The sequence below is a fragment of the Bos grunniens genome, chromosome 29 (genome assembly GCF_055505025.1).
Source record: "Bos grunniens cultivar Pamir isolate PY7600 chromosome 29, Bosgru_T2T1.0, whole genome shotgun sequence".
Taxonomy (NCBI): Eukaryota; Metazoa; Chordata; class Mammalia; order Artiodactyla; family Bovidae; genus Bos; species Bos grunniens.
This window is the reverse complement of record NC_141193.1, coordinates 32,818,633-32,845,222: the sequence shown is the minus strand read 5'-3', so window position 1 is coordinate 32,845,222 and position 26,590 is coordinate 32,818,633. Positions and strand designations below refer to the sequence as shown.

General features: G+C 40.1%; 1 long non-coding RNA gene across 1 annotated transcript; it reads left to right on the top strand.

Moving 5' to 3' along the window:
* Positions 1 to 214: 214 nt before the first annotated feature.
* LOC147342475 (uncharacterized) lies at positions 215 to 25,904 on the top strand. Its single transcript, XR_015158155.1, has 3 exons — positions 215 to 366; positions 10,230 to 10,330; positions 25,209 to 25,904. It is a non-coding gene; the product is annotated as an uncharacterized LOC147342475 (long non-coding RNA).
* The last annotated feature ends 686 nt before the right edge of the window (positions 25,905 to 26,590 follow it).

Sequence of the window (26,590 nt, the reverse complement as noted above, 5' to 3'; positions counted from 1 at the left end):
CCTCACTGTCCTCAGCTCCAGCCCAGAGACACTACCCGCATGAAAGACTTGGGCCCTCAGATGGGGAAAGGAGCCAGAGGGTAGAGTCCAGGTGTGCCACGGAACTGCTGTGTGAGGCAGGCTGTGGTTGGGACCAGCTAGTGGGATAGCCAAGGAAGCCCAGGAGGCCATCAGGTGTATGGGGCTGGAATTGGAATTTTAAGAGCCTCAGGAAATGGAAACTGTTGTCCCAAATAAGATGATTCAGTGGAATTGGAAGAGGGATACAAGAAGACATAGTCTTGGGGAACAGAGTCTGGGCTGGGTAGAGAAGCAGCCCAGGGAAGTGCCTGAGAGGAAGACCAAGGAAGATGTGAGGAAAACCAGGTAAGTGGGCCCATGGAGCGAAGGGGAAGTTGGAGGTCATGCCCTCTTTACCAGCAGCCCCAGTTGTGCCCTCCTGTGTCAGTGGTAGGACTCTGCCTCCTGGGCCCTTTGGTAGGAACTGCTCAGGCCCGCACATCTGAGCATCAGTTACCCCAGCACAGACTGCCACCCTGACTAAAGTGAACAAAGAGCATTTTGGAGGGAGGAAGGGGGTGGTAGCATCTGATGATGCTGAAAGACCAAGCACTAAAGAGTTGAATGGATTTAGGACTTGGTAACTAAAGTAAGGACTTTGTAACTCAGAGAGCAGTTTTGATGAAGAGATGAGAGGTAAGGAAGTAGACACAGCAAACATTGACAACCTCTCAAGACGTGTGGCCAGCAGGGTGGATGAAATGAGGATGGTGGTGGCTGACAGGGTCTCGTGGAGCCTGGGTTTGGGGGCCTGTTAGAAGTATAGACAGAAAAGCCTACCCTGGCCTGTTCTTCCCTGTCACTGCTCACCATGGTTCTGGGATTGATGAGGCTGATGGCCTACTTGTTGATGGCAATTAAGAGGATCTTCCCAGGTGGTGCTAGTGATAAAGAACCTGCCTGCCAATGCAGGAGACAGATGCGGGTTCGACCCCTGGGTTGGAAAGATCCCCTGGAGGAGATCATGGCAACCCATTCTAGTATTCTTGTCTGGAGAATCCCATGGATGGCAGAGCCTGGTGGGCTATGGTCCATAGGATTGCAAAGAGTTGGACACGACTGAGCAACTTAGCATCCATGCACAGAAGTTTGGGTCTGTAGTTTGCTAGTAAAAAAAGAAAAAAAAAAAAAATCCAGAACCGTTAGATGGGGAACCCAGGGCAGCAAATGTTCTGTACGTTTGGGGCAGGAATGAAGCTGCCCCCAGCTGGGCTTGTTTGCTTTTCCTGCCACAACCTCATGGTTTCTGCCTCTGCTGGGTCCTCAGAACTACGCCAGACCCCTTCATGGGTCCCCAACAAACCTGAAATCAATTTCATTCCTTCTGTCCTTTAGAAGTCTCTCACCTTTAAAAGGCCTCCTTGAGCCCTATACCTGCCTCCAGGTGTACTTGCCTACCTCTCTCTCATGCGCAGCCAGGCTTCTCAAAGGGCCCCTGTCCTAGGTGTGTAACAAGGCCACCCATCCTCTCCATCCTGACCTCCAGCCCCTATGCCAGTCTCTTCTCCATTCTCCTGCCCCTCAGATCCTGTCAGAGTGGGCTCAGGCCCCATCATCCCTGTTCAGAATCCTCCAATGCTGGGCTTTGCCTGCAGGAAGAAACCTACCAGTCTCACCTGCTCACCAACCTGCCTCTCACCAGTCTGCTCGCTTCACACCTCATGCCCGTCCACACTCAACCACTTGTACATCCTGCCCAGGCCTGAGCTCACATTTCTGGGTCTTTGCTCAGGCCAAGCTGTCTGCCAGGAACACCGCCCTCCCCCCCCCCCCCCCCTCCAGGGTCTCCCTGGAAAGCTCAGGTGTTCCCTCTCCTGGAAGCCTCAGCCTTCACAATCTGTTTGGGCCTTGCATCAGCTATTCTTTATTTTAGTATCTGACATTTCCTAATCATTAACACTTGAGCCAGCCTTTTGAGACTCAGGGGAAGCCTGTGGGAGACTAAAAAAAAAAAGGACAAGGACACAGTGACTTGTCCATGGTTTTAAGAGGAGAGTCTGGGAGAATTTAGATGAGGGATGAGTGGAGTTTGGAAGGTGAGGAGGGTGTTCCATGTAACCTTCCACAGGAAGGATTTTAGGATGTTTTTCTGTCCTTGTGATTGTAATCTTACAGTGGTATTTCTGAATCTCTCAGTTCAGTTCAGTTGCTCAGTCGTGTCCATGTGACCTCATGGACTGAAGCATGCCAGGTTTCCCTGTCCATCACCAACTCCCAGAGCCTACTCAAACTCATGTCCAGTGTGTCAGTGATGCCATTCAAATATCTAATCCTCTGTCGTCCCCTTCTCCTCCTGCCTTCAATCTTTCCCTGCATCAGGGTCTTTTCCAATGATTCAGTTCTTTGCATCAGGTAGCCAAAGTATCAGAGTTTCAGCTTCAGCATCAGTCCTTCCAATGAATATTCAGGACTGATTTCCTTTAGGATGAACTGGTTGGATCTCCTTGCAGTCCAAGGGACTCTCAAGAGTCTTCTCCAACACCACAGTTCAAAAGCATCAATTCTTCAGTGCTCAGCTTTCTTTATGGTCCAACTCTCACACCCATGCATGACTACTGGGAAAACCATAGCTTTGAGTAAACTGACCTTTATTGGTAAAGTAATGCCTCTGCTTTTTAATGTGCTGTCTAGGTTGGTCATAGCTTTTCTTCCAAGGAGCAAGCGTCTTTTAAATTCATGGCTGCAGTCACCATCTGTAGTGATTTTGGAGCCCCCCAAAATAAAGTCTCTCACTGTTTCCACTGATTCCTCAATATTTGCCATGAAGTGAATGGGACCGGATGCCAATATCTTAGTTTTCTGAATGTTGAGTTGTAAACCAACTTTTTTACTCTCCTCTTTCCCTTTCATTAAGAGGCTCTTTAGTTCTTTGCCTTCTGCCATAAGGGTGGTGTCATCTGCGTATCTGAGGTTATTGATATTTCTCCTGGCAGTCGTGATTCCAACTTGTGCCTCATCAAGTCCAGCATTGCTCATGATGTACTCTGCATATAAGTTAAAAAGCAGAGTGACAATACACAGCCTTTGACATGCTCTTTTCCTGATTTGGAACCAGTCTGTTGTTCCATGTCCAATTCTATCTGTTGCTTCCTGACTTGCATACAGATTTCTCAGAAGCCAGTTTAGGTGGTCTGGTATTCCAATCTTTTCAGAATTTTCCACAGTTTGTGGTGATCCACACAGTCAAAGCCTTTGGCAAAGTCAGTAAAGCAAAAGTAGATGTTTTTCTGGAACTCTCTTGCTTTTTCAATGATCCAGTGGATGTTGACAATTTGATCTCTGGTTCCTCTGCCTTTTCTAAATCCAGCTTGAACATCTGAAAGTTCACCGTTCACCCGCTGTTGAAGCCTGGCTTAGAGAATTTTGAGCATTACTTTACTATCATGTGAGATGAGTGCAATTGTGCGGTAGTTTGAGCATTCTTGGCATTGCCTTTCTTAGAGATTGGAATGAAAACTGACCTTTTCCAGTCCTGTGGCCACTGCTGAGTTTTCCAGGTTTGCTGGCATATTGAGTGCAGCACTTTCACAGCATCATCTTTCAGGATTTGAAGTAGCTCAACTGGAATTCCATTACCTCCACTAGCTTTGTTCATAGTGATGATTCCTAAGGCCCACTTGACTTTTCATTCCAGGATGTCTGGCTCTAGGTGAGTGATCACACTCTTGTGGTTATCTCGGTCATGAAGATATTTTTTGTATAGTTCTTCTGTGTATTCTTGCCACCTCTTCTTAATATCTTCTGCTTCTGCTAGGTCCATACAATTTTTGTCCTTTATTGTGCTCATCTTTGCATGAAATATTCCCTTGGTATCTCTGATTTTCTTGAAGAGATCTCTAGTCTTTCCCATTCTATTGTTTTCCTCTGTTTCTTTGCATTGATCACTGAGGAAGGCTTTCTATCTCTCCTTGCTATTGTTTGGAACTCTGCATTCAAATGGGTATATTTCCTTTTCTCCTTTGCCTTTAGCTTCTCTTCTTTTATCAGCTATTTTTAAGGTCTCACCAGATAACCATTTGCCTTTTTGCATTTCTTTTTCTTGGTGATGGTCTTGATCACTGCCTCCTGTTCAATGCCACAAACCTTCTCCATAGTTCTTCAGGCACTCTATCACATCTAATCCCTTGATTCTATTTGTCACTTCCACTGTGTAATCGTGAGGGATTTGATTTAGGTCCTACCTGCATAGTCTTGTCGTTTTCCCTACTTTCTTCAATTTAGGTCTGAATTTGGCAATAAGGAGTTCATGATCTGAGCCACAGTCAGCTCCCGGTCTTGTTTTTGTGAACTGTATAGAGCTTCTTCATTTTTGGCTGCAAAGAATATAATCAGTCTGATTTCAGTGTTGGCCATCTGGTGATGTCCATGTGTAGAATCTTCTCTTGTGTTGTTGGAAGAGGGTGTTTACTATGACCAGCATGTTCTCTTGGCAAAACTCTGTTAGCCTTTGACTTGCTTTGTTTTGTAGTCCAAGGCCAAATTTACCTGTTACTCCAGGTAGCTCTTGACGTCCTACTTTTGCATGCCAGTCCACTATAATGAAAAGGACATCTTTTTGGGGTGTTAGTTCCAGAAAGCCTTGTAGGTCTTCATAGAAACATTCAGCTTCTTCAGCATTACTGGTCAGGGCATAGACTTGGATTACTGTGATATTGAATGGTTTACCTTGGAAATGAACAGAGATCATTCGGTTGTTGATGAGATTGCATCCAAGTACTGCATTTTGGACTCTTGTTGACTATGATGGCTATTCCATTTCTTCTAAGGAATTCTTGCCCACAGTGTAGATATAATGGTCATCTGAGTTAAATTCACCCATTCCAGTCCATTTTAGTTCACCGATTCCTAAAATGTCGATGTTCACTCTTGCCATCTCCTGTTTGACCACTTCCAATTTGCCTTGATTCATGTACCTAACATTCCAGGTTCTTATGCAGTATTACTCATTACAGCATCAGACTTTACTTCCATCACCCATCACATCCACAACTGGGTGTTGTTTTTGCTTTGGCTCCATCTTTTCATTCTTTCTGGAGTTATTTCTCCACTCTTCTCCAGTAGCATATGGGGCACTTACTGACCTGGGGAGTTCATTTTTCAGTGTCATGCCATTTTGCCTTTTCATACTGTTCATAGGGGTCTCAAGGCAAGAATAATGAAATGGTTTGCCATTCCTTCTCCAGTGGACCACATTTTGTCAGAACTGTCTGCCATGACCCGCCTGTCTTGGGTGGCCCTACATGGCATGGCTCATAGTTTCATTGAGCTAGACAAGGCTGTGGTCCATGTGATCTGATTGGTTAGTTATCTGTGACTGTGGTTTTCATTCTGTCTGCCCTCTGAATGATAAGGATAGACCAGTTTTAAAGCTGCCTTCCTTTTTTTTTTTTCAAGCTGAAACACAGTTGACATAGAATATTATGTTAGTTTTAGGCATACTGCATAGTTATTTGACATTTTCATACATTATGAAATTATACCATGATAAGTCTAGTAACCATCTGTCCTCATACAGTATTATTGACCATATTCTTTATCCCCCTGGCTTGTACACTTTATAAATGGACCTCTTATTCCCCTTTACCTATTTCCTTCACCGTCCCACCCACCTCCACTCTGGCAACGGCCAGTTTATTCTCTGTGTCTGTGAGTCCTTTTTGTTTTATTTTTTTGTTAGCTTTGTTTTTCAGTTTCTACAAATAAATGAGATCACATGGTATTTGTCTTTGTCTGACATTTCATTTAGCAGTTGTTGCAAATGGCAGGATTTCATTCTTAAATATCCCATTGTGTATTTATACCACATCTTTGTTATCCATTCATCTGTTGGTGAACACTCAGCTTGCTTCCAAAAATTGGTTATTGTAAATAAGGCTGCAGTGAGCATCGGGGTGCACGTATCTCTTCCAATTAGTGTTTCAATTTTCTTCAGGTAAATAATCAGGAGTGAATTTGCTGGGTCGTGTGGTAGTTTGATTTTTAGAGGAAACTTGGAAATGGCAACCCACTCCAGTACTCTTGCCTGGAAAATCCCATGGACCCAGGAGCCTGGTAGGCTACAGTCCATGGGGTCGCAAAGAGCCAGACGCTACTGAGCAACTTCATTTCACTTCACTTCATACCATTTGTAGTAATGGCTGTATGAATTTATATTGTTGTCAGCAGGGCATGAGAGTTGCATTTTCTCTACATCTTTGCCAGCACTTGTTATTTGTTTTTTTTTTTTGTAATAGCCATTCTGGTAAATGTGAGGTAATATACACATACATACATACATATTAATATAATCATTTTAACTTGATAAGCCCTTAAGTTTGAACACATTTCAATCACCCTGTGTATGTACTCCCACTCCCCTACTTTAATGTTTTTGATATATTTTACAGTTTTTCTTTTGTTGGTATACCCCTTAATTACTTGTGAATGTAGATGATTTTACTGCTTTTGTCTTTTTACTTTCCTACTAGGTATATAAGTTGTTGATCTACTCATTTTACTGGGTGCTTGCCTTTTCCAGTAAGATTTTTCCTTTCATATTTTCATGTATCTAGTTGTAGTCTTTTTTTTTTCCCTCTTGAGAAGTCCCTTTAATGTTTCTTATAAAGTTGGTTTAGTGCTACTGAACTCTTTTTGCTACTCCTTGTCTGTAAAACTGTTTATCTCTCATTCGTATATGAATGATAAATTTGCTAGGTAGAGTATTCTTGGTTGTGGGTTTTTTCATTTCACCACTTTGAATATATTGTGCCACTGCCCCTGGCCTGCAGAGTTTCTGCTGAAAAGTCATGACTGTCTTATGGGAGTTCCCTTATATATAGCTCATTGCTTTTCTCTTGCTGCTCTTAAGGTTCTCTTTTTATCTTCAATTCTGGCCATTTTAAGTATAATGTATCTTTGTGTGGATCTCTTTAGGTTCATCTTGTTTGGGACTTTTTATCCTTCTTGAGCTGGGGTGTCAGTTTCCTTCCCCAGGTTAAGGAAGGTTTTAGCTACTATTTCTTCAAATAAATTCTCTGCCACTTTCCCTCTCTCTTCTTCTTCTGGGACCCCTATAATGTGAATGTTAGTATACTTGATGTTGTCCCAGAAACCTCTTAAAACTGCTCTCATTTTTTAAAATTCTTTTTTTTTTTTCTTTTTCCTTTTTAGGTTAGGTGATTTTCTTTGTTTTGCCTTCCAGTTCAGTGATCCGTGCCTCTGTATCATCTCATCTACTGTTGTTTCCTCTAGTGTATGTTTTTCTTCAGTTATCATATTCTTCTGATCTGTTTCTTTATATTTTCCAAGTCTTTGTTCAACTTCTCACTCTGTTCATTCATTCTCCTGAGTTCATTTAACATCTTTATGATGATTATTTTTAACTCTTTATGGGGTGGATTCTTATCTACACTTTATTAGTTCTTTTTCTGAGGTGTTGTCTTATTCCTTTGTTTGGACCATATTCCCTGATCCTCATTTTGCTCACTTCTCTGTGTTTTCTTCCTGCATGTTCATTGTGTTGCTTACACTTCTGATCTTGGAGAAGTAACCTTATGTAGCCAACACTCTGGCATCCAGCTGCATGCTCCCCTGTCTTTACCATAGTTAGATGCTCTAGTCTGCCCCCTATGTGGGCCACTGTTGTGGCACAGATGACTGTTGAGGGTGTGTTGATAGATAGGACTGGCCTTCAGCCTGGTTGGCTACCCTGCCTTCCAGCAGGCCTGGTAGCTACCTGCCCACTAGAGAGTGGAGGATGCTTCCTGTATGGTTGGCTACATGGCCTGGCTGGGGGATATGAGCTGTTGCTGGCCCATTGTTGTATTAGAAAGCCTCTGGTGCTAATTGGTGACATACAAGGAGGACTTGAAAATGGATCTTGCCAGTGCCATTGTTATTTCAGTAGAAAAGCTCCCCAAATGGCTTCCACCTGCAGTGCTTTCCCTTAGGAGAGTCCCAATTGCCTCCTGCATCTCTGGGAGGCTCTTCAACATCAGCAAATGTGTCTGACTCAGCCTCTTTTCAAACTGCTGCCTCTGCACTGGAACTTGGAGTGTGTGAGCTTTTGAGTGTGTCCCTCTAATTAGAGTGAAGTCACTGTTTCCTCCAGCTCTCCTGTAGAAGATCCAATGGTTTTCAAAGCCAGACTTTCTGGAGGCTCATCTTTATGGTTCAGGACCCTCAGGATGGGTAGCCCAATGTGAAGCTTTAACCCCTCGCTCCTTAGGGAGAACTTACGCATTTATGATATTTCTCCTGTTTGTGGGTTACTAGCCCAGGGGAGTGGGTCCTGACTTTACTGCATCTCTGCCCTTTCTACCCATCTTGTTGTGGTTCCTTCTCTGTATCTTTAGGTGTGGTTAGTCTTTCCTGCCAGTCTTCAGGTCATTTTCATAGATAATAGCTCTGTAAATTGTTTTGATTTTGCTGTGTTTGTGGAAGAAGGTGAGTTCAGTGTCTTCCGACTCCACTATCTTGGCCACCTCTAACCCTGAACTATTCTATTTCTAAAAGAAACCTTGTATCTTTGTTTTCTTTGATATCCACAGCAACTCATATTTCACTTGAGGAGGCTGAGGCTTAGAGAAAAGTAAACTGATTAAGGTCTCATAGCTGGAAAGTGGCAGGGATGAGTATGAAACTGTCTTCCTTAAATATGTACCACATCATAATATACTCTGTTGTTTCCAAACCAGCTTACACATCTGACTTATTCACGATGCTTTTCTAAAACACAGATGCCTGGCTCCCAACCAAACTTTTGGAGTCAGAATTTCCAGAGGGGTAGTTTTGGGTCTGTAAGGGGATTTGGAAGATGAGAAAGAAGAGTACTCTGTGGGCTGTGTTAGTGGTTGAGATTTGAGCTGGCAATGGTTAGAATGTCTGTGGCCATTATCTAATGCTGACCTCTTATGTGGCTTCGGTGTGTGCCTGGGGGGGATGCGTAAATGATTGCAAGAAGCTGTAATTGAGGGCCTCTCATCGTTGGTGCTGAGTTGCAGAATTCCATGTGGGAAGGCCTGGGTCTTATGGTTAGGATCTGGAGCCTTTGGTTTATTCTATGAAGTTCTGTAGTATGTAGTTTAGAATTATTTTCTGGCTCCATTTTCACAACCAAGGTGGAATTCTCTAAGCTTGGGAAGAGTTTAACAAAGTTGATTTAAAACCTGGACTAAGTTAGTGTTTATCCCTCTTGTTTGGAGCTTTTTTACTGCCTTGGGCTCAGGTTAGCTAAGAGGAACCTATGGGAGGGGCTTCTTGAAAATAAATCTTAAAAAAAAAGATGAACAAGGTCAACGATCTGGGGGGATTTTGTAGTGTCAGCCTCGTTTCCCATACTACCAGAAGCTAATAGACTTGACCAAAGAAAGGATGGGTAGGGTTTCAGGCTTCTGTTTCCATTTTTATTTCCTCCAGCCTGTTAGCTCTGGTTTCATGAAGTCATATGATTTGTTTCTTTTTCCTCAGTCGTGGTTTCTTTGTCGTAATGAGTGGGTTGGGAAATCTTACTCTGACACTTTCCTTCATTAATGATAACTCATGTTTGTAAAGCTCTTTAACTTCTACAAAGCACATACTTTTTAAAAAATCTTAGTTGATTCTTAAAATAATAAGAACAATAGCAATAAAAATAATGCAAATAGTACTAACAATAGTAATAATCATAAAATAGTAATAACTATAAAATAGCAATAACTGTGCTATGATTTATTTAGTGCCTGTTAGTTACCACATATTACATTAGGATCTTTGAGGTTTGTGAAATATATCAGTTTTTCAAGGAGATGAATATTTCACTTTGTAGACAACAAACTGAGCTAACTCAGTTTGAGTAACTTGCCCAGGGTCTTATAGTTAATATGACTGATCTGGGATTATAGCTCTTCTCTATTATTCCAGAGACCTCTCCACTGTACAACCCTGATACTCTTGTGGTCAGAGAGTCAAGGAGTTGCCCAATGTCACGTGTTACATAGTTGCAGTGAATGGAATCTGCACTTGGACTTTTGTGTTTTGACCTCTGGACTAGCTCTTTAATTCTTCTGAGTCCTCAGACACCATATACTGTTTGAAGGCTCCCATCCTAGAGATGTTCAGACTAATGCCTTCAGTAGAACTGATTTGGTTAGTTCTTTTAACTTATTTTGAAACAAATTTGAATTTAATGACATCCATTCATATTCACTTAGTCTGCAATATGAAGAAGACCCGGTGCATGTAGAAGAAGCTATGTTGGAGTTCAAACACTTAAGGTTATTACCATTGACCACCCCTGACTTTGTGACCTTCGGTAAGTTTCTCTACCTTTCTTTATCTCAGTTATCTTACCTGTAGTATGGATAGGTAATAATATTTATCTCCTTGATTAATATTAGGCATATCAACCAACTATATGTTCAAGATTCTCTAAGTAACAACACTTTAAAATATCCTGTTTGGGGTTTGTTCCTTTTGCAATGTTTCCACTTGTTGTTTGACAACCTTATGACCTTCTCTTGGCTTCAATTTCTTTCTCATCTGTAAAATAAATAAGTTGGATTAAATGATTTGTAAGGTCATATGTAGCTCATGAACCATGATTGTTGGGGTTTCTTTCACTATACTGTTAAATCTTTATACAGAAAAATGCACCCTTCAGCGGTGTACAGTTCAGTGAACTGTCACATTGACCGTGCCCTGTGTGGCCACTATCTTGACCAACAAATATGATATAACCAGCCCCTCCTAAGCTCCCTGTGTTTTCCTTTTCAGACACTAGCATCTCTCTCCTTTGGAAGATAAACAACATGAATGAGTTTTTGAACTGTTTATACATAGGATCATACGGTGTATATTCTTTTCTTTGCCTTCATTAAATTTAGCATAGATTGTAAGATACTTCTGTTTTTTTTTTCTCTTTTTCTATATATTGGTCAATTTTTTCATTGCTGTATAATATTCTCTTATAGGATTATTATCCATTGTATAATTGATGGATATAAAGTTGATTTAAGTGATAAACTCTTTTAAAAATAAAAATTAATTAAATTTTTATTGATGTATAGTTGATTTACAGTGTTATATTAGTTTCAGGTATACTTTCATATATGTATATATATATTCTTTTTCAGATTCTTTTCCTTTATAGCTTACTATAAGGCATTGAATATAATTCCCTGTACTGTAAGTCCTTGTTGTTTATCTTTTTTGTATACCGTAGTATATATCTGTTAACCCTAAACTCCTGATTTATCCCTCCCCCTTCCTTTCCCAATTGGTAACCATAAATTTGTTTTCTGTGTTTGTGAGTCTATCTTTGTGCTCTAAATAAGTTCATTTGTGTCATTTTTATATATTCCACATATAAGTGATATCATATGATATTTATCTTTCTCTGTCTGACTTACTTCACGTTGTATGATAGTCTCTGGGTCCAGCCATGTTGCTGCAAATGTTTTACAGTGTTTCATTCTTCTATATGGCTTAAAATATTCCACTGTGTGTACGTGCCACATCTCTGTCCGTTCATCTGTCAGTGGACATTTAGGTTGCCTCCATGTCTTTGCTACTGTTAATAGTGCTACTGTGAGCATTGGGGTGGATGTATCGTTTAAAATTAGAGTTTTAATCTTTTCTGGATTTATGCTCAGGATACTCTTTTATGCTCTTAATGGTATACTTGATAGATGCATGATATGGTGTCTTTGATAGAATTATAATATAGTCAAATTTGTTAACTATTTCCTTTCTATTAAAAATGCTTTGTATTCTCTTTTTGAAATCTTCACCTACTCTAAGGTATGAAAATTTTTATTCTGTTAGAATTTTATGTGGTTGTATACTTGATCGTATTATCCATAAGCTGTCATAGTTCTGTTTCTTCCTTTCTAATCCTTCTTCTTTTACTTTCCTAATTGTACTGGCTAATACCTTCAGTATTATGATGAATACAAGTGGTGGTAGCACATCCTTATCTTATTTCTATTCTCAGAGGGAAAACTATGAACATATCACCATTTAGTATGGTGTATGGCCTAGGGTTTGTAGTAATTAGCTTTTATTAGATGAAGTAAATTCCCCTGTAATCTCAGTTTACTAAGAAGTTTTAATCACAGTTGGATGTCAAATTTTAGTAAATCCTTTGTGGCATTAATTGATTTACATACATTTTCTTCTTTATTTTGTAAATATGGTCAATTATATTTTTTATTTTTTTAATTTTTATTTTATTTTTAAACTTTACAATATTGTATTGGTTTTGCCAAATATCGAAATGAATCCGCCACAGGTATACATGTGTTCCCCATCCTGAACCCTACTCCCTCCTCCCTCCCGATACCATCCCTCTGGGTCATCCCAGCGCACCAGCCCCAAGCATCCAGTATTGTGCATCGAACCTGGACTGGCGACTCATTCCATATATGATATTATATGTATTTCAATGCCATTCTCCCAAATCATCCCACCCTCTCCCTCTCCCACAGAATCCAAAATACTGTTCTATATATCAGTGTCTCATTTGCTGTCTCGTACACAGGGTTATTGTTACCATCTTTTTAAATTCCATATATATGTGTTAGTATACTGTATTGGTGTTTTTCTTTCTGGCTTGCTTCATTCTGTATAATCGGCTCCAGTTTCATCCACCTCATTAGAACTGATTCAAATGTATTCTTTTTAATGGCTGAGTAATACTCCGTTGTGTATATGTACCACAGCTTTCTTATCCATTTATCTGTTGATGGGCATCAAGGTTGCTTCCATGTCCTGGCTATTAGAAACAGTGCTGCGATGAACATTGGGGTACACGTGTCTCTTTCAACTCTGGTTTCCTCAGTATGTATGCCCAGCAGTGGGATTGCTGGATCATAAGGCAGCTCTATTTCCAGTTTTTTAAGGAATCTCCACACTGTTCTCCATAGTGGCTGTACGAGTTTGCATTCGCACCAACAGTGTAAGAGGGTTCCCTTTTCTCCACACCCTCTCCAGCATTTATTGCTTGTAGACTTTTGGATCGCAGCCATTCTGACTGGCATGAAATGGTACCTCATTGTGGTTTGGATTTGCATTTCTCTGATAATGAGTGGTGTTGAGCATCTTTTCATGTATTTGTTAGCCATCTGTATGTCTTCTTTGGAGAAATGTCTATTTAGTTCTTTGGCCCATTTTTTGATTGGGTCATTTATTTTTCTGGAATTGAGCTATAGATGTTGCTTATATATTTTTGAGACTAGTTGTTTGTCAGTTGCTTCATTTGCTATTATTTTCTCCCATTCTGAAGGCTGTCTTTTCACCTTGCTTATAGTTTCTTCTGTTGTGCAGAAGCTTTTAAGTTTAATTAGGTCCCATTTGTTTATTTTTGCTTTTATTTCCAATATTCTGGGAGGATCATAGAGGATCCTGCTGTGATATATGTCGGAGAGTGTTTTGCCTATGTTCTCCTCTAGGAGTTTTATAGTTTCTGGTCTTATGTTTAGATCTTTAATCCATTTTGAGTTTATTTTTGTGTATGGTGTTAGAAAGTGTTCTAGTTTCATTCTTTTACAAGTGGTTGACCAGTTTTCCCAGCACCACTTGTTCAAGAGATTGTCTTTAATCCATTGTATATTCTTGTCTCCTTTGTCAAAGATAAGGTGTCCATATGTGCGTGGATTTATCTCTGGGCTTTCTATTTTGTTCCATTGATCTATATTTCTGTCTTTGTGCCAGTACCATACTGTCTTGATGACTGTGGCTTTGTAGTAGAGCTTGAAGTCAGGTAGGTTGATTCCTCCAGTTCCATTCTTCTTTCTCAAGATAGCTTTGGCTATTCGAGGTTTTATGTATTTCCATACAAATTGTGAAATTGTTTGTTCTAGCTCTGTGAAGAATACTGTTGGTAGCTTGATAGGGATTGCACTGTATCTATAGATTGCTTTGGGTAGTATACTCATTTTCACTATATTCATTCTTCCAATCCATGAACATGGTATATTTCTCCATCTATTAGTGTCTTCTTTGATTTCTTTCACCAGTGTTTTATAGTTTTCTATATATAGGTCTTTAGTTTCTTTAGGTAGATATATTCCTAAGTATTTTATTCTTTCCGTTGCAATGGTGAATGGAATTGTTTCCTTAATTTCTCTTTCTGTTTTCTCATTATTAGTGTATAGGAATGCAAGGGATTTCTGTGTTTTGATTTTATATCCTGCAACTATATCATTGATTAGTTCTAGTAATTTTCTGGTGGAGTCTTCAGGGTTTTCTATGTAGAGGATTATGTCATTTGCAAACAGTGAGAGTTTTACTTCTTCTTTTCCAATTTGGATTCCTTTTATTTCTTTTTCTGCTCTGATTGCTGTGGCCAGAACTTCCAAAACTGTGTTGAATAGTAATGGTGAAAGTGGGCACCCTTGTCTTGTTCCTGACTTTAGAGGAAATGCTTTCAATTTTTCACCATTGAGGATAATGTTTGCTGTGGGTTTGTCATATATAGCTTTTATTATGTTGAGGTATGTTCCTTCTATTCCTGCTTTCTGGAGAGTTTTTTATCATAAATGGATGTTGAATTTTGTCAAAGGGTTTCTCTGCATCTATTGAGATAATCATATGGTTTTTATCTTTCAATTTGTTAATGTGGTGTATTACATTGATTGATTTGTGGATACTGAAGAATCCTTGCATCCCTGGGATAAAGCTCACTTGGTCATGGTGTATGATCTTTTTAATGTGTTGTTGGATTCTGATTGCTTGAATTTTGTTATGGATTTTTGCATCTATGTTCATCAGTGATATTGGCCTCTAGTTTTCTTTTTTTGTGGGATCTTTGTCAGGTTTTGGTATTAGGGTGATGGTGGCCTCATAGAATGAGTTTGGAAGTTTACCTTCCTCTGCAATTTTCTGGAAGAGTTTGAGTAGGATAGGTGTTAGCTCTTCTCTAAATTTTTGGTAGAATTCAGCTGTGAAGCCGTCTGGACCTGGGCTTTTGTTTGCTGGAAGATTTTTGATACAGTTTCAATTTCCATGCTTGTGATGGGTCTGTTAAGATTTTCTATTTCTTCCTGGTCGAGTTTTGGAAAGTTGTATTTTTCTAAGAATTTGTCCATTTTTTCAACGTTGTCCATTTTATTGGCATATAATTGTTGATAGTAGTCTCTTATGATCCTTTGTATTTCTGTGTTGTCTGTTGTGATCTCTCCATTTTCATTTCTAATTTTATTGGTTTGATTTTTCTCTCTCTGTTTCTTGATGAGTCTGGCTAATGGTTTGTCAATTTTATTTATCCTTTCAAAGAACCAGCTTTTGGCTTTGTTGATTTTTGCTATGGTCTCTTTTGTTTCTTTTGCATTTATTTCTGCCCTAATTTTTAAGATTTCTTTCTTCTACTAACCCTGGGCTTCTTCATTTCTTCCTTTTCTATTTGCTTCAGGAGTAGAGTTAGGTTATTTATTTGACTTTTTTCTTGTTTCTTGAGGTGTGCCTGTATTGCTATGAACTTTCCCCTAAGGACTGCTTTTACCGTGTCCCATAAGTTTTGGGTTGTTGTGTTTTCATTTTCATTAGTTTCTATGCAAATTTTGATTTCTTTTTATATTTCTTCTGTTGGTTATTCAGCAGGGTGTTGTTCAGCCTCCATATGTTGGAATTTTTAATAGTTTTTCTCCTGTAATTGAGATCTAATCTTACTGCATTGTGGTCAGAAAAGATGCTTGGAATGATTTCTATTTTTTTGAATTTACCAAGGCTAGATTTATGGCCCAGGATGTGATCTATCCTGGAGAAGGTTCCATGTGCGCTTGAGAAAAAGGCGAAATTCATTGTTTTGGAGAGAAATGTCCTATAGATATCAGTTAGGTCTAACTGGTCTATTGTATCATTTAAAGTTTGTGTTTCCTTGTTAATTTTCTATTTAGTTGATCTATCCATAGGTGTGAGTGGGGTATTAAAGTCTCCCACTATTATTGTGTTATCGTTAATTTCTCCTTTCATACTTCTTAGCATTTGTCTTACATATTGTGGTGCTCCCATGTTGGGTGCATATATATTTATAATTGTTATATCTTCTTCTTGGATTGATCCTTTGATCCTTATGTAATGACCATCTTTGTCTCTTTTCACAGCCTTTGTTTTAAAGTCTATTTTATCTGATATGAGTATTGCTACTCCTGCTTTCTTTTGGTCCCTATTTGCATGGAAAATCTTTTTCCAGCCCTTCACTTTCAGTCTGTATGTGTCCCCTGTTTTGAGGTGGGTCTCTTGTAGACAGCATATGTAGGGGTCTTGTTTTTGTATCCATTCAGCCAGTCTTTGTCTTTTGGTTGGGGCATTCAACCCATTTACATTTAAGGTAGTTATTGATACGTATGATCCCGTTGCCATTTACTTTATTGTTTTGGGTTCGAATTTATACACCATTTTTGTGTTTCCTGTCTAGAGAATATCCTTTAGTATTTGTTGGAGAGCTGGTTTGGTGGTGCTGAATTCTCTCAGCTTTTGCTTGTCTGAGAAGCTTTTGATTTCTCCTTCATATTTGCATGAGATCCTTGCTGGGTACAATAATCTGGGCTGTAGGTTATTTTCTTTCATCACTTTAAGTATGTCTTGCCATTCCCTCCTGGCCTGAAGAGTTTCTATTGAAAGATCAGCTGTTATCCTTATGGGAATTTCCTTGTGTGTTATTTGTTGTTTTTCCCTTGCTGCTTTTAATATTTGTTCTTTGTGTTTGATCTTTGTTAATTTGATTAATATGTGTCTTGGGGTGTTTCGCCTTGGGTTTATCCTGTTTGGGACTCTCCGAGTTTCTTGGACTTGAGTGGTTATTTCCTTCCCCATTTTAGGGGAGTTTTCAACTATTATCTCCTCAAGTATTTTCTCATGGTCTTTCTTTTTGTCTTCTTCTGGGACCCCTATGATTCGAATGTTGTAGCGTTTAATATTGTCCTGGAGGTCTCTGAGATTGTCCTCATTTCTTTTAATTCGTTTTTCTTTTATCCTCTCTGATTCATTTATTTCTACTATTCTATCTTCTAATTCACTAATCCTATCTTCTGCCTTTGTTATTGTACTATTTGTTGCCTCCAGAGTGTTTTTGATTTCATTTATTGCATTATTCATTATATATTGACTCTTTTTTATTTCTTCTAGATCCTTGTTAAACCTTTCTTGCATCTTCTTAATCCTTGTCTCCAGGCTATTAATCTGTGATTCCATTTTGATTTCAAGATTTTGGATCAATTTCACTATCATTATTCGGAATTCTTTATCAGGTGGATTCCCTATCTCTTCCTCTTTTGTTTCGTTCGGTGGGCATTTACCCTGTTCCTTTATCTGCTGGGTATTCCTCTGTCTCTTCATCTTGTTTAAATTGCTGAGTTTGGGGTGTCCTTTCTGTATTCTGGCAGTTTGTAGAGTTCTCTTTATTGTGGCATTTCCTCGCTGTGTGTGGGTTTGTAGAGGTGGCTTGTCAAGGATTCTTGGTTAGGGAAGCTTGTGTCGGTGTTCTGGTGGGTGGAGCTGGATTTCTTCTCTCTGGAGTGCAATGAAGTGTCCAGTAATGAGTTATGAGATGTCTATGGTTTTGGGGTGACTTTGGGCAGCCTGTATCTTGGAGCTCAGGGCTGTGTTCCTGTGTTGCTGGAGAATTTGCTTGGTATGTCTTGCTCTGGAACTTGTTCCCTCTTGTGTGGCACTTGGTTTCAGTGTATGTATGGAGGCGTTTGATGAGCTCCTGTCAATTAATGATCCCTGGAGTCAGGAGTTCCCTGGAGTCAGGATTTGGACTTAAGCCTCCTGCTTCCAGTTTTCGGTCTTATTTTTACAGTAGTTTCACAACTTCTCCTTCTATACAGCACCACTGATAAAACATCTACGTTAAAGATGAAAAGTTTCTCTACCGTGAGGGTCACCCAGAGAGGTTCATAGCATTACATGGAAAAGAGAAGAGGGAGGAGGGAGTTAGAAGTGACCCGAATGAGATGAGGTGGAATCAATAGAGGAGAGAGTGAGGTAGCCAGTAGTCACTTCCTTATGTGCACTCCACAACTGGACCGCTCAGAGATGTTCATGGAGTTATACAGAGAAGAGATAGATGAAGGAGGAAGGAGACAGAGGTGGCCAGGAGGATAAAAGGGGGAATGAAAAGGAGGGAGACAGATCCAGCCAGTAATCAGTTCCCTAAGTGTTCTCCACCGTCTGGAACACACAGAAATTCACAGAGTTGGGTAGAGTAGAGAGGGGTTAGGGAGGAGACACAGGCGTCCCGGTGGAGAAAAAGGAGAGTCCAAAGGGAGAGAGAGCAGTCAAGCCAGTAATCTCACTCCCTAGTGAAAAATGGGTCCTGAAGATTGGGTTCTTAAAGGTACAAAATTGGTAACAAATACAAAAAAGCAAAAACTAAAAATCTAGAGTAGAGTTTGGAATTTCAAAAATACAATGTTAAAGAAAAGAAGAAGGAGAAGAAAGAGAGAAAAAACAAACAAACAAAAACAAACAAAGTCGCAAAAATTATAAAGAAAATATAGGTACAAAATTGATAACAAATACCAAAAAGTAAAAATTAAACATCTAGAGTAGAGTTTGGAATTTCAGATATACAAAGTTATATAAAAGAAGAAGAGAAAGAAAGAGAGAAAAAAAAAGTCACAAAAATTATAAAAAAAAATAGGTACAAAATTGATAACAAATACCAAAAAGCTAAAATTGAAAATCTAGAGTAGAGATTGGAATTTCAAAAATACAATGTTAAAGAAAAGAAAAAGAAGGAAAAAAAAACCAAAAAAACAAAAAACAAGGTCACAAAAATTATTAAAAAAAAAATATGTATATGTAGTTTGCTTTAAAAAAAATAGGGTCTTTTTTTTTTTGCAAAGTAATAGTAGGTTATAAAAGTGAAAATTAAAGGAATAACAGAGGACTTAAAAATTTTTTTAAAATTAAAAAAGAATGAAAGAATGATTGTAAAAATAGTAAAAATATATCTAGGACTTTCTCTGGTTTTGTTGTGAGTACTGTGGGGTCAGTTCATTTTCGGCTAGTTCTTTGTTCCGACTTATATTTCTCAAGATCTATAGGTCCCTTCCTATGTAGTTGGTACTAACCACAGGGTTTTATGTATTGCCTGTGGCTTCCAAGGCGGTTCCCTCTGTTATTGCTTCTTCTGTTTGCTGGTCTCTTCAGTGTCTGGTTTCCGCCCTGACACAAAGGAGACGGTGGTGTACACTTTTTTTTTTTTTTAGGCTCACTTGTTCAGTCGCACTGTGGGGAGGGAGGGACGCTGCAAACAAATAACACTGGCATGTGCTCCCAGTGCCTCAGCCACACTGGGTCTGCCCCTGCTCACAGCGCGTGTAGCCTCCCTGCCCACACTGCTCAGGCTCTAGGTTGCTCCACTGGGAACCATCCGAGGCCAGCCCTGGGCTGCTTGCACCTCCCAGGTCCAAGCCGCTCAGGTTCAGGCACTCGGGTATTCCTCAGAGGTGCAGACTCGGTTGGGCCTGAGTTTTGTGCCCTTCCCAGGTCCGAGCAGCTCAGGTGATGAGGTGTTTGGCGAGTGTGATTGCTGCGACTTATCGCCTCCCCGCCGCTCGGTTATCTAGGTGTACAACTGGCATACCTTCTCAGGCGGATGTTGACCGTCCAGACCCCCAAGAAGTTTTAGTTAGCAAAAAAGCCTGCTTACGGTTTTATAGATAATGTCTCTCTGGGGCTGCGATTGCCCCCTTCTGGCTCTGGCTGCCTGTCACCGGAGGGGGATGGTCTGCAGCCGGCTATCTCTGTTCAGTCCTTTGTTCCGTGCACGGGCCTGGCGGTACCTTAGGTTAAGGCTGGCTTTTCGCGTGGTAGATATCCCACAGTCTGGTTTGCTAGCCCAAATTAGTTCGTTCAGATAGCGCTCGGGTTATTCAGGTCAGATCCTTACTCTAAGCGATGCAACCCGCGCTGCGCCTCCCTGCCCAGCCCCCGCTTGCTAGTGGTGTGCGCAGGCATCTGCGCTGCTTCTCCGCTGGGGGAGTTACTGTAGGGCTCGCGATCTGCAGGTTTTAATTGTTTATTTATTTTTCCTCCCTGTTATGTTGCCCTCTGTGCTTCCAAGGCTCGGCACAGATTTGGCAGTGAGGTTTCCTGGTGTTTGGAAACTTCTCTCTTTTTAAGACTCCCTTCCCGGGATGGAACTCTGTCCCTCCCTCTTTTGTCTCTTTTTTTGTCTTTTATATTTTTTCCTACCTCCTTTCGAAGACTTGGGTTGCTTTTCTGGGTGCCTGATGTCCTCTGCTGGCATTCAGAAGTTGTTTTGTGGAATTTACTCGGCGTTTAAATGTTCTTTTGATGAATTTGTGGGGGAGAAAGTGTTCTTCCCATCCTACTCCTCCTCCATCTCAGCTCCTCCCCCCCCCAGTTATATTTTTTAAAGAAAATATTGAGATGCAATTCACATACCACATAGTTCACCATCTCACAGTATAAAATTCAGTGGTTTTTGGTGTATTACAAGATTGTATGAACATCACAACTATCTAATTATAATACATTATCTAATTATAGTACATTTTCATCACCCTAAAAAGAAACCCTATAACCATTAGTATCCACATGTCATTTCTCCCTTACTCCAGCCCTTGCCAACCACTAATCTACTTTCCGTCTATGGATTTTCCTTTTCTGGGTGTTTTATATAAATTAAATAGAATATATGGCCTTTTGTGACTGGCTTCTTTCACTTAACACAATGTTTTTAAGGTTCTTTCATGATGGGCTTCCCTGCTAGCTCAGACAATAAAGAGTCTACCTTCAGTGTGGGAGACCCAGGTTCAATCCCTGGGTCATGAAAATCCCCTGGAGAAGGAAATGGCAACCCACTTCAGTATTCTTGCTTGGAAAATCCCTTGGACAGAGGAACCTGTCAGGCTACAGTCCATGGAGTCACAAAGAGTTGGACACGACTGAGTGACTTCACATGATATATTAATAACAAGGATCTGGATTTCTTTCTTCCTTTCTTTCTTTTTCTGGACTGAATAACATTCCAGTATATGTCTGTATCACTTTTGATTTATCCATTCATCAGTTGAGGTACATTTGGGTTTCTGCTTTTTGACTCTTGAATAATGTTGCTCTGAATATTTATTTACATGTTTTTGTGTAGGCACAAGCTTTCATCAGATGCTTCTAGACATATACTTTTAGTTACCATAAAACAAATCAAACTAAATGAAAACATTACCTTGAAGTAGCAATAGTCCCAGGGATCCTGATACTTGTGGTTGGGGATATGGGACTAACAGGATCCCGAGTTTGCCTTATTTTCTTTCTTTCTTCTTCTTCTTTTTTTTTTTTTTTAATTTTCCCTCCATCTCAAGTTCAGAGTATATCCTTTGTAACAGTTTATAAAATTTTGTTGGCTTGCTGGGCAGGCAGGAAGCTGCAACAAAGATTACCATCTACTTCTCTGGGTTTTTGTTTATTCTGTGTCTTTCTGGAATGCCCTTCCCCATTTCTGCCTGACCAACTCTTATTTATCCTTTATGGGTTCTTTGAGGTAGTATCTTCTCCAGAAAGATGGTTTATTACTGGCCTTTATCTCTAGCCTGAGCATGGATCGTTGACTGGTTTTATAGACTGAGAATTTGAACTAAGGGAAATAAAGATACTTTCCTAGATTTATAAATTGAATTAACAGCAAGGATATACTGGCTCTATCTTCCTTTGATTCCTTTTCAAGGATATATTTCTTTCTTTCTTTATGGACAAGAAGCATTTGTATTATCATCAGTTTCCTTTGATTTTCAGGATTATAAACAAACAATGAGTGATAGCAATGTTACAGATGAGAGATCTGGGCAAGGTATATGTCTTTTAATATATAAAAGAATATATACTGACCTCAGTAAGCTTAGCTGTAAAATGGGGGAAGTCCACATACTGTTTGGTTTCTGGAATATTTGTGAGGAACCAGTTAGACAGTGATTGTTACTGGACTTTGGGAAGGGCTGTACGCATGAAAGGGCGGTGATTGTTACTTCCTAGAAGATATTTACCGAGTGCCAGATAGCTCTGCAATTGTATGGCTTCTCCAGTTCTCTTCTGCTTTCCTTCCTCAGGTACTCTTTTTTGCTGTGACCCCTAGCCAGTAACTACTTAGCCTAAATTGCAGCACTCATGATAAGTCCTGTCAGCTAGGTTTCGTTTCCCTCCCACATTCTCCTCCTTTCCCACTTTAGAGGAAGAAGCTAAGCTCTTCCTCTTATGATTTCTAAGGCCTGGTCTATATTAAACTATTTCAGCCAGCAGTTGCTTTCAGTCAGGTCAGTCAGTGGGGGTCAGCAGACATGACAAAGGATGAAGGACTTGATCAGGTAAACTGAGTATTACTGCCATGATGCAGCCCTCTTTCCTCAAGGAGTAAAGTAACATAATCTCTAAGATCATTTCCTAATATTTTCTAGGGTGTTCATAATCTAAGTAATCTTGGTGTTGGGTCCTACTTTGGATGTGGAAATATAATGATCATGATTAGAAGCCACAAGGGACTTCCCTGACAGTCCAGGGTTAGCACTTCACCCACCAATGCAGGGGTTTGGGTTTGATCCCTGGTTGGGAGAGCTAAGATCCTACATACCTCCTGGCCAAAAAAAACCAAAACACAAAACAGAAGCAATATTGTAACAAATCCAATAAAGACTTTAAAAAGAAAAAAAAAAGCCATGATTTTAGTCCTCAAGAAGCTTACATTTTAGGTAAGGAGGTTAAGTCTTAAAAACATCAGTCATACAAATTGGGAAATGACTAAATGCATGGTGGCTTGGCAGACTTAGTGTCTTGGGACTTCTCAGAGAGAGGAGAGGTCAGGAAATCCTTCCAGGGAGAAGTGGGGCTAGGACTAGTCTTTAAATAATGGTTGAGGGTTTGATGGGGAGAATGAGAAGAAGAACATTCTAAGCCAGGAGAAGAAAAAGTAAGCAAAAACTTGAAGGTGGGAATCTGGGAGGTATACACAAAGGTTGTGGGGGTGAAAAGTGACCTGTGGAAGCAGAGCCAACTTCAACATTGCCCTATATATTTCCTCGTGAGTTAAATGGTTTCATTTCCCTGGGGTTCTTTTCTGTACACTTACTTCATCCTCTGAGCCACTCTTTTTCATATCTTATTACCAAAGTTCTTTGTCCTTTTTTTGTATTTGACATTTCATGCCTATGATGATATATTACACAGTATATTAATAACATAAATAAAATATTAAAATAGAAGGCATATAAATACAAAACAAAAATCTATTAAGACACAAGCATAATGTAACTGTTTTTTGCCTAAAATCTTTTAAGTAACTAGATGAGAGGAAATTTAGGAAGAGAAGGCAATTCCAAAGCCGTGCAGCATGTCTCATGCATTCTGACTATGAGTAAGATAGATGCATTTATGTCATAAATGACTGCTTAATTTGGCCCTGATACACTCTTAGCTTTCCCTTTCTCATCTCAACTCAGCTGTTTCTGGAGGGAAAATGGCTATATATGTAAATAACTTAAACCCTAGCAGCTGGCATCTAAGCAAATAGTTCTCATCAAGATATTGGGAGATATTACACTGGCTATATCTATAACTGCTTCAAATGTGGTAACAACCTATTCTTCTACTCCCTACTAGCACTAATGGTCCCTCTTCTTTACAGGATTAGTCCTAGGATAGTTCAACCTGACCCTTTTAAAAAATGCGTTGCCAGTATAAAAATGTTCAGGCACTCTCCTTGGAACCATCCCAGGGACTTGCATATTTAGCAGGAAAATGGATACAGTGAGCAGTAAGGCTCAGATGAAATCTACTGAAAGAAGATGGCGTTTCTGGGGTTGTTAGCAAAGTCTCTGGCCAGACATCCAAGGAATATTTTTTCCAGTCAAACTAAGCTGTGATATCAGAATTTTGCCCCAAAAGATAAAATTGGGAGACATGGCTATGAAAATCCCAACAGAATTAAATTCTTGGTTAGTGAAAAAAGGAGCAAAATCCATATATCTGTTCCCAGCCCTACATCTTCCTAGTCACCCATTCAATATGTTAGCAAAGTGTTGTCTGAGCAGTGTGTGTAAGGAGTAATAATGAAAGCAAAAATATGTCAAAAAGTTACTTCCAAATGGTTTGAGGCATGTGATTTTTAGTACTGTGTGTTACAGAAATGTCAAGAATGGTATATTTTAACTGTGTGTGAGATGATGTCTGTGCATGGAAGGTCTTTTTTCCTTTTTTGATTAGTGCTGTTAGTGTTCAAAGAATAAAAATGGTTGTTTTATGGTTTAGATTACAAGGTAGGAAAATCTGACTTTTCAACCATGACCTGCATGAGAGAAGCATCCTTCAAAGTCTTAAATCATACGTCTGAGTTCTTAACTAATTTATATAGTGTTTTTTTATGTTCTGATATTTTTTGTGAACTGGCATAAATCTAATGATGCATGTAAGTTTGTGTATTTTTGTAAATAGTTTGCTATTTATTTCTTGACCTGCATGTAAGTGTTTAGAGTCACATTTCTTCAAAACTTATTTGAAGCTGTGTTGTGGGTTTGGGGTTTTGTTTGTTTGTTTGTTTTGGTTGGGAATTGGGGGAGAGAAGGGATTTTGTACCCTGATAACCCAGATGGAGATACCTTATGGTTTAAAGCAAATGTCCTACTGAAAGCAATTTAAATATCAGAAAAATTATTTCAGGTTAAGACAGAATAAAAAAAAGATACTGAAGAAAAATCCATAGAAATGAGACCTGAGTTCAAATCCCAGCTCTTACTAGCTGTATGAGCTTGAGCAAATTATTTACTGTTTTTTTGTTTTCTCATCTCTAAAATGACAGTAGTAATAATATATCCCATAGGATTGTAAGAATTAAGGAAAATAATTGTGTTATAGTATCTTATACATGGTAAATTCTTATTTAATGTTGTTTCTCCTCATTATACCAAAAAGTATGTTTTCTTGACTCAACATGAAAATTTTTTAAGAGAGCTAAGGTAATGGGCCTTGGCTCTGATACCAGATACTTTGAATTTCAATTACTCGTAGGCTGTTCTATACTTCAGTTTCCTAATCTCCTAGTCAAAATTGACCATCAGGATTGTAGTGATTATATGAGATTATGTGTGTGAAGTACCTCTTAAAAACGGTCGGATGCCGTGTCAGGAAGAAACATAGTAACAGAGCTTTGAGAGTGCTTATCTTTCTGTTTTCAGAGACATTTGGAATATAGGAGCTGGAAGAACACTTAAGATCATCCATCTAGGTGAGCCAAGCAGATGGAGAAAGACCCTGAGCTCACCTTCTTTCATGCGCACACCAAAATTACAACTATTTATAGAGCAGCCATAGATGAGAACAGTCTAAGACTCACAGAAAAGATTTCCCAGAACTGAAAAGATAAAGAAGGATACAGTGAGACAGGTAAGAGAGACAGAGATGAGTGTAGCCAGATACATACCGCTGGGTAGGCCACCCATAAACAGGAGCGTAATCATAGTTGCAGAGGTGTTCCCCAAGGAGTGAGGGGTCTTAGTCCCATAGCAGGCTCCCCTAGCCCAGGAATCCTGCACCAGGAAGGTGAGCCCCCAAAATACCTGGATGCGAAAGCCAATGGAAAGCTTCTCCAGTGGTCCAGTGGTAAAGACTCGCCCTGCCAATGCAGGGGACATGGTTTCGATCCCTGGTCTGGGAAGATTCCACTTGCTGTGGGGCAACTAAGCCCCTGTGCCACAACTGCCAAAGCCAACATGCTGCAACTACTGAAGCCCATGCACCTGGAGCCCGTGCTCTGCAGCAGGAGGAGCCACTGCAATGAGAAGCCCATGCGCTGTATCTAGAGTAGTCCCCACTAGCCACAACTAGAGAGAGACCACGTGACAATAAAGACCCAGCTCAGCCAAAAAATAAAACAAATAAATAAAATGCATCCCAGCTTTTGAAAGTCGACAGAGCGTTTCTATGGGAGGACTGGAGCGTTGTAGGTAACAGACTGTGCTGTTAAAGGGCACACACACAATCTCACAAGGTTCATGTCCAGTGCAGAGGCAGTAATTTTAAAGGAGCCTGGTTCAGACCCACTTGCTAATACTTGGAGAGCCTCCTGGAGAAGCAGAAAGCAACAGAGACACCTCTTGAGAACATAGACTCTGGTGACAGCCATTTGGGAGAGCTCATCATACCACAAGGACACTGGTACTGGCAAGCATCATTTGAGAAACCTCTCTCTAGCCCGTTAGTGCCAGGAGTTTGCCTACAACAAGTATACCAGCACCAGTCCCGTGGCCCCCCAAGACCAAAGAGAAAGCTGAGTAGTAACCTGACCTTACTCATTTGTGTGCTGGCGCCAGCCTGAGGGCCCTCCTGGGCTGGCAGCTAGCTGTACCAAAACCTAGCCTGGCCTACCACTGGCTGACAACTGCAGGACCTCCAGAGTCCCATAGCCATCCACCCCAGGACCCAGCTTCACCAACCAGCAGGCAGACATGGTCCCTGGGACCACATGGCCATGCAGTCAGCCACAATTGGACCTGGCCTTGCCCAGCTTTAGGCTGGAACAAGCCCCAGAAACTCCTGGTCTGCAAGCCAGCCAGGCTAG